At 42.2% G+C, this 11,141-nt stretch overlaps 1 pseudogene; it reads left to right on the top strand.

Annotated features, from left to right (window-relative positions):
• Nucleotides 1–1,639: 1,639 nt before the first annotated feature.
• Nucleotides 1,640–9,527, top strand: LOC128062198 (zinc finger protein 280B-like; annotated as a pseudogene).
• The last annotated feature ends 1,614 nt before the right edge of the window (nucleotides 9,528–11,141 follow it).

The raw sequence follows: 11,141 nt of genomic DNA, 5'->3' as shown, positions 1-11,141 counted from the left end.
AGTTCTTTACCAGTTGAGTGACTAGAGAAGCCCATATAATACGTATTCTTTGTCTTAAGAAGAGAGTATTAGGATATACTTGGAAGTGAATGATAATGAACATACTATTCAGCAAAAATTGTGGGACACAGTTAAATTTGTATGGGGAAATGATGGAAACAGTGACAGACTTTATTTTCTTGGCGTCCAAAATGACTGTGGATGGTGACTGCAGCCATGAAATTAAAAGATATTTGCCCCTTGGAAGAAAAGCTATGACAAACCTAGACAGCATATTAAAAAGCAGAGACATTACTTTGCTTACAAAGTTCGTCTAGTCAAAGCTATGGCTTTTCCAGCAGTCGTGTATGGATGACAGTTGGCTCATAAAGAAGGCTGAGTGCCAAAGAACTGATGCTTTTGAACTGTGGTGTTGGAGAAGACTCTTGAGAGTTCCTTGGACTGCAAGGAGATCCAACCAGTCAATCCTAAGGGAAATCAACTCTGAATATTCACTGGAAGGACTGATGCTGAAGCTGAAGATCCAATACTTTGGCCACCTGATGTGAAAAGCCAACTCACTGGAAAAGACCTTGATGCTGGTAAAGACTGAGGGCAGGAGAAGAAGTGGGCAGCAAAGGATGAGATGGTTGGATAGCATCATCAGCTCAATGGACATGGGTTTGAGCAAACTCCAGGAGATAGTGAAGGACAGGGAAGTCTGGTGTCCTGCATGCAGTCCATGGGGTTGCAAAGAGTTGTACATGACTGAGGGACTGAAGAACAACAAATTAAGGTAAATTTGTAGCATTACATATAAGAGAAATGGGAGTTACAAATAACTATCTCAAAAAGTTGTAAAGATGAGCAACAGAACAAACTTACAGCGATAAGAAGGAATGAAATTAATAAAGAATGGAAAATGAATATATTGTAAGAAAACCAAAACTTTATTCCCCCATATGACTACTAGGAGACTTCCAGCAGAACAGGGCATTTAACAAAGACTTTGTAAAGGGCCAAAAAAGAAATACTTTAGCCTTTGCGAATATGATCTTTGGCGACTAATCAAGTTTGCAGCCATAGACAATAACCAAAGGAACTGGCAAATCCCTGTTCCAACTTTAAGGACTCTGAACATTGAATTTCACACAATTTTCACGTCAGAAAATATCCTTTTCGGTTTTTCCTCAGCCATTAAAAAGTGTAAGGATCTAAAATTAAAAAAAGAAGTAAAGCTCATTTTCAGCTCAAAAACAGGGGCACGCCGCCCTGCACCGATCCAAATGGAATTCCAAGAGGCGGGGCTTCAAGACCCAGGTGTACGGTCAAGTGCCTTAAGCAAGGGGCAGGTCGCCCCTGAGGGCTGTGGGTGCTGGACACCGTCACTGGACTCCCCTGGTAGAGTCGGATGCCGCTCTCAGCCCTGGGCCCTGGAGACTGTGCAATCTGTTTCTCGTTTTCTGCTGTGAGCTGCGCAGTCTTCACAGACCCAAGGCCCTTGGGATGCAGGTTCAGCGGGCCCGCGCCCCCAGCGGTTGCCGCCAGCGGCGCTACCGCGCGCGCATGCGCCCAACTCGGCCTCGCGGCCAATCAGCTCGCAGGCGCCGACACCGGGCAGCCAATCACCGGTGGCAGCGGGCGCGCCCGCAGGGGCCGCTGCGGCGGCGCCCCGGGCCTGAGGAGGCGTCGTCGCCTCCGGCTTAACCCGGGGGCCGCCCAGGGGCAGGGGAGCCGCCGGCAGTTCTGGCACCGCCGCCGCCGGGGACCGGTAAGGGCTGGGGCGTGGTGCGGCCAGAGCGGTGCCTGCGGGCCGGGGGCCGGGCTTCTCGGGTCCGCGCGCGCGCGGGGCCCTGCTCGGCGGGCGGCCTGGGAGGGCCCGCGGGCCCTCGGGAGGGAGCGTGCGGCCGGGCCCGCGGCCCCCGCGGCCCCCGCCGCCCCCGCCGCCCCCGCCGCCCTCTCCCCTCTCTAGTCGGGGCGGGCGCTGCTCTCCCGCAGCCTTCCTGCCCCGGGGGTGGGACGAGCCAGCTCCGGGGAAGGGCCTGTCGGGCCCCCGGCCCCCGCCCAGGTCTCGAACCTAATGTATTTAAACACACACACACATCTTCACGGCGGGTTGGTGAGTCGGGCCCAACCCGGTTCTGGACCCAGGCAGTCAGGCGGGCGCAGCAAAAAAAAAAAAGTGGATCTAGTGGCCTCTTCACTGTCGTTTTCCTGTGTCCTCTGCCTCTCCTCGGTCTCCGGGCTGCCCGGTCCCTGGGGGCCCCGAGCTTCAGGCCTTTGGTTCGGGAAGCTGGCAGATGAGGTGTTCGTTACTCAGAGAAGGGAGGTGGGAGGAAGCAGCTCAGGGAAGAGTCCAATCGCTCGCTCTGGTTGAGTGTGAGACGCCTGGTCAGCATCCGTTGGGTAGGACCAGGTCGGGCCTGGGGGATGGAACATTCCCGGAACACGTGACTCGCCCTGACCTTTCCCTCTGCCCGCCCCCAGGATGTGACCTGCTCCTGCCTGGGAAGTCTGAAGCGCTCGGGTTTTCAGTGTGCCTCTGAGGTAAGGTGGCAGACAGCTTTACAGTAAGGAACAAAGTTGTGTCTTTCTTGCCTTCCGTTTTTCTCCTTTGATTCATGAGCTGACACGTTGCTGTTGAGAGAGAGTTCTCCTGATTGGGGATTAGCTGACCCTGATTGCGGGAGGTGACTTCAGGGCAATCATGGTTTCAGGTCAGTCTGAAGCTCTCTGAGTTGCAACCTTAAAAACAGGCAGGGAGGCTGGTGGCTTGCTTTCTCCTGCAGTCTTGAAACAAAAAAAGTAAGAGCACCATGAGTTTTAAGTTGTGTAGAGCTGACTCCTACCACTTGGTGAGGCTAAAATTGGGCAATGCACATATCCTAAGGTTTTAACTACAAAATCAAAGTAATGAAGGCGTGGGAGTTCCCTGGTGGCCTGGTGGTTAGGATTCTGGGCTTTCACTGCAGTGGTCTGGGTTCAGTCTCTGGTCAGGGAATTGGGATCCCGTAAGCCGACCAGCATGGCCAAATGAATAAATGAAAAAAGTGGTTCATTCAGAGAAAATGTGTTGTGATTTAACATGTTTACATGGGATTACTTGCTCATTTCTGTGTCCTTAAGGGCTTTATTTCATTAAGTAATTGAATTCCACTGGATGGGGTCGGGGGAACCATCTGAGTTCATTTCATGCCGGTAAACAAGATCATAGGTAGCTCTATGCCCAGCAACTTGTGCCTACAGCTCTGTTGTATAGTTATCTATTGCTGGTACAGCTTTGAACTTCACAGCATATCAATGTTGCCATGTTTTGTTTTGGTCACACCATGTGGCTTCATAGGATATTAGTTCCCCAACCAGGGTTCGAACACAGGACCTTGGCAGTGAGAGGGCTGAGTCCTAAGCACTGGACTGCCAGGCAACTCCTGTTTTTAGGTGTTTTGGTTTGTTTTGTGTTTTTTAATTTTTGCCATGTTTATAGGAGAACTATTCTGTGTGTAAGTATGATGTGAATATTATAACTCGAAATGTTTGTGTTGTACATATTATCTCAAAATTGAATAGTTTGAAAGAACTTACATTTATTATCTCTTGATCTAGAATCCAGTTGGGTAGTTTAGCCTCAAGGTCTCTCCTGAGGTTGTAGTCTAGCTTTTATCTGGTTTGGCAACCTCTGAAGACTTGGCTTGTTGAATCTAAGCTCTCTCACTTGGCTGTACTCATGAGGCCTCAGTTCCTCCCTCTGTGGGCCTCTCCAAGGGGCTGCTTGTGTTGAGGCTGCTGTCTTTTCCCAGAATGAGTAATTCGGGAAAGAACTTACATCCAAGATAAAGTGCAGTCTTTTTCAGAAGTTACACATCTTCACGTCTGTATTTGCTTAGTCTTACAGGTCAACCCTGTGATAGTTTGAGAGAGGACTACACAGGGGTGGGAGTATCAGGAGATGTGATTCACTTGGGGTCATCTTGAAGGCTGGCTACTGTATCCATTAATCCAGCATGCCACCCTTTCTTCATATGATCTCAGTTCTGTTACTGTGAGCAAATTATTTGGCTTGTGTACACTTCTTGTGTGCTAGATCTACCCAATTCTTGTTTATTCAGTGATATTCTAGCAAGTCTCTTCTTTGTCCTGGATTAAGTTTTCTGTTTCTCTGGATGGTTCCCATCAGCAAACAGACTGACTATAATGTCACCTCTCGTTAAAAATCAGTCTTTTGGTGACACATCCTGCTTCTGCTTATTTTATTTCATATTTGCTTATTATAGACTTCTACAGAGTTGTTTGTAGAATTTTTTATCTCCAATTTTCTCATTTTCCTTTAAATCCACTCTTGTCAAGGTCACTAGTGAATTCCAAATGTTTAACTCAGTGGTCAATTTTTAGTTTTTATTTTATTTAATTTATTGGCAGCCTTTATCAGAGTAGTTCATTTCCTTCTCCCCGAAAAAAATTTTTCATTTGGGTTACAGAACGCTTCTGTTTCCTGCTTCTCTTCTACCTACAGTTTTCCCGCATACAATGTGTGACCTTTGTGTCTGGCTTTATTCAGATATCATATTTTCTTTTTAAATATTTATTTAGCTATGCAGCATGTGGGATGTTAGTTCCCAGCACAGGGATGGAACCTGTGCAGAGTCTTAAACACTGGCTGTCCAGGAAAGTCCCATAGTTTGTGTATTTTCAAGATTCATCCATTTCATGGATGTATAGCAGTGCATGTTTTTTTATGGCTGAATATGGTATATGAATATGGTATATGGCTTACATGTAGTCCATTGTGAGCATATACCACAGTTTATTTATCCATTCATCAATTAATGGATAATATTTGGATGGTGTACTCTTTGTGGCTATTGTGAGTAATGTTGCTGTGAACATTGTTTTTCGCATGGACTTAACAGTTTCAGTTTTTATGGATATATACAAAAGACTGAAATTGCTGGATCATATGGCTACTCTTTATTTAATTTTTGAGGTACTGACAAACCACTTTTCCAAAGCGGTTGTACCATTTTACAGCAATTACATCAACAATATATGAAGATTCCTTTTCTCCACATCCTCTGCAGCACTTGTCATTATTCCTCTTTTTGATTATAGCCAACCTAATGGGTGTGAAGTAGTATCTCACTGAGACTGATTTACATTTTCCTAATCATGTTAAGCAGTATTTTTTGTGATTGTTGGCCATTTGTATATCTTCTTTGGTGAAATGTCTATTCAGATTCTTTTCCTGGTTTTTAAATTTGTTTTCTTTTTTTGTAAAAAACATGTAACTTAAATTTTACTGTTTTAACCATTTTTACTTGCTAAGTATTTGACACACTTTGATCAGCCTTTTTGGAGAAGGAAATGGCAACCCACTCCAGTATTCTTGCCTGGAGAATCCCATGGACAAAGGAGCCTGGTGGGCTACAGTCTATGGGGATGCAAAGAGTTGGACACGACTGAGCGACTAATACACACACACACACACACACACACACACACACACAGTCACAGTGTTGTTTTGTTGTTGTTATTGTTTTAGCTGTGCTGTGCAGCTTGAATGACAGTTCCCTGGTTGAGGATCATACCCAGGCCCCTGATAGGAAAGCGTGGAATCCTAACCTCTGAACTACCAGGGAATTCCTTATCACATTGTTATGAAACAGATCTCTACACCTTTTCATCTTGCAAAATTGAAACTCTATACCCATCACCTGTCCCATTAAACAACAACAACTCTTTTCTTCCCTGTTTCCCTAGACCCTGGAATCCATCGTTCTTTGTTTCCTTTCTATTGCTTGACTATATTAGATATTTCATATAAGTGGAAACATACAGTGTTTATCTTTTTTATGACTGGCTTATTTCATTTAGCTTGATGTCTTAAAGGATCATGCATGTTGTAGCATGTGGCAGAATTTCTTTTATATTAAATAATGTTTCATTGTATGTATATATCACATTTAATGGACATTTAGATGCTTCCATCTCTTAGTTGTGATTAGTGCTGCTGTGAGCACGGCTGTGCAAATATCTCAAGACCCCATGTTAACTTCTTTTGAATTTATATCCAGAAGTGGAATTGCTGAATCATGTGGTAGTTCTAGTTTTAATTTTTCAAGGAGCCTTTATACTGTTTTCTGTAGCAGTTGCACCATTTTAAAATCTATCCATAACACACAAGGATCCAGTTTCTGTACGTGCTTGCCAACAGTTGTCCTTTCCTTTCCTTCATATGTAAACACACACACATGCACACACACTTTCTTTCATACCCTTTTCCATTATTGTTTATCACAAATTATGAATATAGTTCTTGTGCTCTACAGTAGGATCTTGTTTATCTATTCTCTGTATTAATATGATAGTTTGCATCTGCTAATCACCAGCTCCCAGTCTATGCCTGCCCACCCTTCCCCTCTTGCTAATCACATAGTCTGCTCTCTCTGTCTGTGAGTCTGTTTCTGTTTCATAGATAAGTTCATTTGTGTCATATTTTAGAGTCCACATGTAAGTGATACCATACGAGATTTGTCTTTCTCTTTCTGACTTCCTAAGGATTCTTTTTAATGCTAGTGTAGATTGAAGTGTTTACTTAACTTCATTTTCAGAACATTTGTTGCTGTATAGAAATGTGATTGATTTTTAAAGTGTTTATCTTGTAGTCTGCAAGCTTTTTATTAGTTGTAATACTTGTGGTTTCTTCAGGATTTTCTGTATACAAAAGTATGTTATCTCCAATATACTTTTACTTTTTCCTTTCCGTTCTGAATGCTGGTTTTGTTTTTTTTAAAACAACAACAACTCCTTTTTCTTAACTGATTGCCCTGGTTATAGAACTACCAGTATAATATTGAGCCAAGGTGTGGAATAGACATCCTTGTGTTGTTCCCAGTCTTAGAGGGAAAGCTTTCAGTTTTTCATTATTAAGTGTGATGTTAGCTGTGGGTCTTTTACAGGTGCCCTTTGATTGGGAAATTCTCTTCTATTCCTAGTTATTAAGTGTTTTTTTTAACCCCTATTATGAAAAGGTGCTGGATTCAGGGAAATGCTTTTTCTGCAGGCAGATGTGTTTTTTGTCCTTTATTCTATTAAAATGGCATAATGTTGATTAACTTTCATATAATGAACCAACTTTGCATACCTCCATAAATCCCACGTGATCATGGTATATAATCTTTTTTATATGTTGTTAGATTTTGTTTGCCAGTATTTTGTTGAGGACTCTTGCCTCTATATTCATAAGGGATATCGGTTGTGCGTGTGTGTGTGTGACGTCTCTGCCTGATATTGGTATTAGAGAAATACTGGCATCACTTTGCCTGCTATGTGGGGAAGAAACATGTGGAGTGAAGGATGAAGCATTGTTGGATTTAAGTTTAGTCAGGATTAGAGGGAGAATTTAGGATATATCAGTGTGGAATTGGGGTGAGATTATCAAGAGAGTTCATTCTCAATTTGCTAGGCCTGTGTTAAGTGCTTGACATTGAATTCTGCTGTTTGTTGACTATGCATAGATACTTTATACTTTGAATTTGCTGCCTATTTTCTGTATTAACATTTATGAAATTAGTATTTGTGAATCAGTTGTGATGTGCATTTAAGATACAGTTTCTTCCAATTTTACTACAAAACAAGATGCTATTGAATAGCTGATGCTTTTTAAAAAGAGCTGTTAACCTTAAGTCTAAGAAATAAGCATTTTTGTCTTTAAGATACAGAAACACATTTAAAAGTTATAAATTTGCCCCAAAAGATGCAGCTGGTGTGTGGTTAACTTAGAATTCCAGCTTAATCTTTTTTGACTCTGAAGTCCATGTTTCTAAACACTGTACAATAGTGCTTTTGTAAAAATACTCGTCCTTTACATGTGATTTCACCTAATGATCAGTGGTGTTGGTTTTTTTTTTTTCTTTTTTTAAATAGAAGAGATTAAAGTCAGCATGGGACAAAGCTATGATTCTAGAGTCATGTAGACTTGTAGTCATAGGTTTTTCAGCTGTCATTTAGTCTCTTTGACACTCAGTGTCTTTGTCTGTAAGATAAGGGTGTTTATAATTACCCTAGAGTTTTGGAGATAATCAAATAGCATGTTTTTCTGTACTTAACTAATATGTAGTATGTTTATACTTAGGTGGCAGTTTGTATAAAGGAAGCACTGGGACTTGTGGCCACACCCTCTAAGAATAAAAAATATTTAAAATATGGAACCACCATGTATGTTATGTGAAGAAGACCAAGAGCCAGAACCACAGAAAAGTGTAGGAGAAACCAAACAAGTAGATGATGAAGATGCTGAACTGATCTTTGTTGGAGTGAAACATGTAAATGAAGATGCTGATCTGATCTTCGTTGGGATGACCTCAACTTCAAAACCAGTCGTTTCAAACATACTGAACAGAGTTACCCCAGGTTCCTGTTCAAGGAGAAAAAGGTATGGTCACTTCAGGAAAGATAACGCTCACAAATCACAGCCTGTTAGTCATGTGACTCCTACATCAGAAGCAAAGACTGTCTTGCCAGTTTCTGACTCTGAATCAAGATCAACAGATAGTCCTATTATTATTGAGCCTTTGTCTAAACCTGATTATAAAAATATTTCGCCACAGATAGTGCCTAATAGCTTTTCAGAGTTATGTTCTCCTTTGATTACCTTCACCAGTTCATTGCAGCCTCCAGTAGCAGCAGCAGTTTCTGCAGGAGATATGAATAAAAGTCCTCGTGTATCAAAGCGACTTTCCAGTTCTGAAACAAATAGCACAAATCCCAAAAGGCCTAAACTCAGTGATGGAATTACAGGGAAACATTCTTTAGCTTTGTCCCCTTCAGGTATTTTTCGTACAGTGACTACTGAGCAAAGCACACCAGACAGTGTTCATACCTCATTAAGCCATGTTCAGAATGGAGAACCTTGTCCAACAGCTTTTCCAAAGGACAGTGTTCATTGCAAGCCTGTAAGTCCTTTAGGGGAAAATGGACTGACAAAAACTGACTTTCCAAGTTTAGCAAGTCCAAACAAGATTGTTGATCCCACAGAAGGAAATCTGATTGTGTTACTTCGTGACTTCTACTATGGACAGCATATAGGAGATGGGCAGCCAGAACCGAAGACTCACACAGCCTTTAAATGCCTCAGCTGCTTGAAAGTTCTAAAAAATGTCAAGTTTATGAATCACATGAAGCACCATTTGGAACTTGAGAGGCAGAGAGGTGACAGCTGGAAAAACCACACCACCTGCCAGCACTGCCACCGCCAGTTTCCCACCCCATTCCAGCTGCAGTGTCACATTGAAAGTGTCCACACTTCCCAGGAGCCCTCCGCAGTCTGTAAAATCTGTGAATTGTCCTTTGAGACAGATCAGGTTCTCTTAGAGCACATGAAAGACAATCATAAGCCTGGCGAAATGCCCTATGTATGCCAGGTTTGCAATTACAGATCATCAGTCTTTGCAGATGTGGATGCACATTTCAGAGCATACCATGGAAACACTAAGAATTTGCTTTGCCCGTTTTGTCTCAAAATTTTTAAAACTGCAACACCATACATGTGTCATTATAGAGGGCACTGGGAAAAGAGTTTTCACCAGTGTTCCAAATGTCGGCTACAGTTTTTAACTTTCAAAGAGAAAATGGAGCACAAGACCCAGTGTCATCAAATGTTTAAGAAGCCTAAGCAGCTAGAAGGGTTGCCTCCTGAAACAAAAGTTGTTATCCAGGTATCACTGGAACCTCTGCAACCAGGATTGGTGGAAGTAGCATCCATTACTGTGAACACAGCTGATTCTGAACCATCACCCCCCAAATCTAAAAGTAGGAGTTCAAAAAAACCCCGTTAATTCTACTTTCAGTAAGTCTGAAGCAAGTATTTCAGTCAAAGTTAAAAACCCAATTAAAAACAAAAAATCCAAATTATAGCATTATTCAATAGTATCAAATATAGTGAAACCAATGGGTAATTTGTGTGTTTTTTTTTTAATTCATGAAGTACAATTTTGTTTGATCTGAATGTTAAGATGTTATTTAAAAATATATTACCTGTTTTTCATATAATTGTCTTAACACGTAAAAAGTATGTGTGCGTGCGTGTGTGTGTGTGAGAGAGAATGAGGGGGAGAGAGGAAAAGTAACAACCTATTTATTTTGGTATTTCATGTTATTTGTATGTTCGAAAGCACTACTATACATATAGTCTGTAGAGTGTTTTAGCAACGTAATTTTCAACTGTTTTCATGCCTTGAAGATCTCAGTATTAACTGTATAGCCAGATTGGAATGGCTTTGTTGTGGTATGGTCCTGTGTGCTGCTTAACTCCCCGAAGTGCCTCTGTAATGCTGATCTAAGATAACCTGGCTCCAAAAGCCTGGTGTGGCGAAGTTGATGGAGAAGCTGTGATGTGAGTTTGGACCAGACACGGGATTTAGTCAGCGGAGAGCTGTGGCTTCTTGTCCCAGTTGAGTAAGAGGCACACATTCACTCCAGGCATGGAGCCAAGGCAGAAGGAACACTGTCTCAGAGTGTCTTTACCTAGCCCAGGGACAGCTAAGGAAGCCAGCCATTAAAATGCTTGTGTTTGGTGAGGGGCTCCTGCAAGCATCAAGCAGGCCTGTATATCACTGACTGCAGTTGGAGAAGCAGAGATAATAGAATGAGGCCTGGTGCCCGTGGACCTCCTGTTGAGTGATCCAAAGGGGAATTTGATTCATTCCGTCCCCTTTCCCATTTGGCTGGCCCTTAGTCACAGTGAAGTAGCCATATCTGTCTCAGACACAGTAGTAAAGCAAGTTAAGATTCCCAAGGAAAAAAGCCTTGACGTCTAGTTTGATTTGTACTGGACCCATAGTTTTAACTGAAAAGGATCAAACACAGGGAGTCTGTTCAGTTTATGAATTGGGGTGAATTGAGTTCTCTTACCCTTAAGCTACAATGGAGTTGTCCAAGAATAGTAAATGTAGTGGATAAAAGTGGTCCAGGGTGATTAAACCCTTTATAGAACTTTTCCTTCCCTTTTCCAGTTGCATGTGTCTTACCCTAGTTGAACATGTGAAGATTTCAGTTTTGTATCTTATCTTGCCTTGGACACGAATGTATTACAGTTAACAGTTAATTCTTTGAGTGTGTAATTTCCCAATTTATCAAACCAATACTGAGTTTCGGTCTTGACACAGTCT

The sequence above is a fragment of the Budorcas taxicolor genome, chromosome 17 (genome assembly GCF_023091745.1).
Source record: "Budorcas taxicolor isolate Tak-1 chromosome 17, Takin1.1, whole genome shotgun sequence".
NCBI classification, from domain to species: domain Eukaryota; kingdom Metazoa; phylum Chordata; class Mammalia; order Artiodactyla; family Bovidae; genus Budorcas; species Budorcas taxicolor.
The sequence above is the reverse complement of the archived record's forward strand: the minus strand, read 5'-3'. Positions and strand labels throughout refer to the sequence as shown.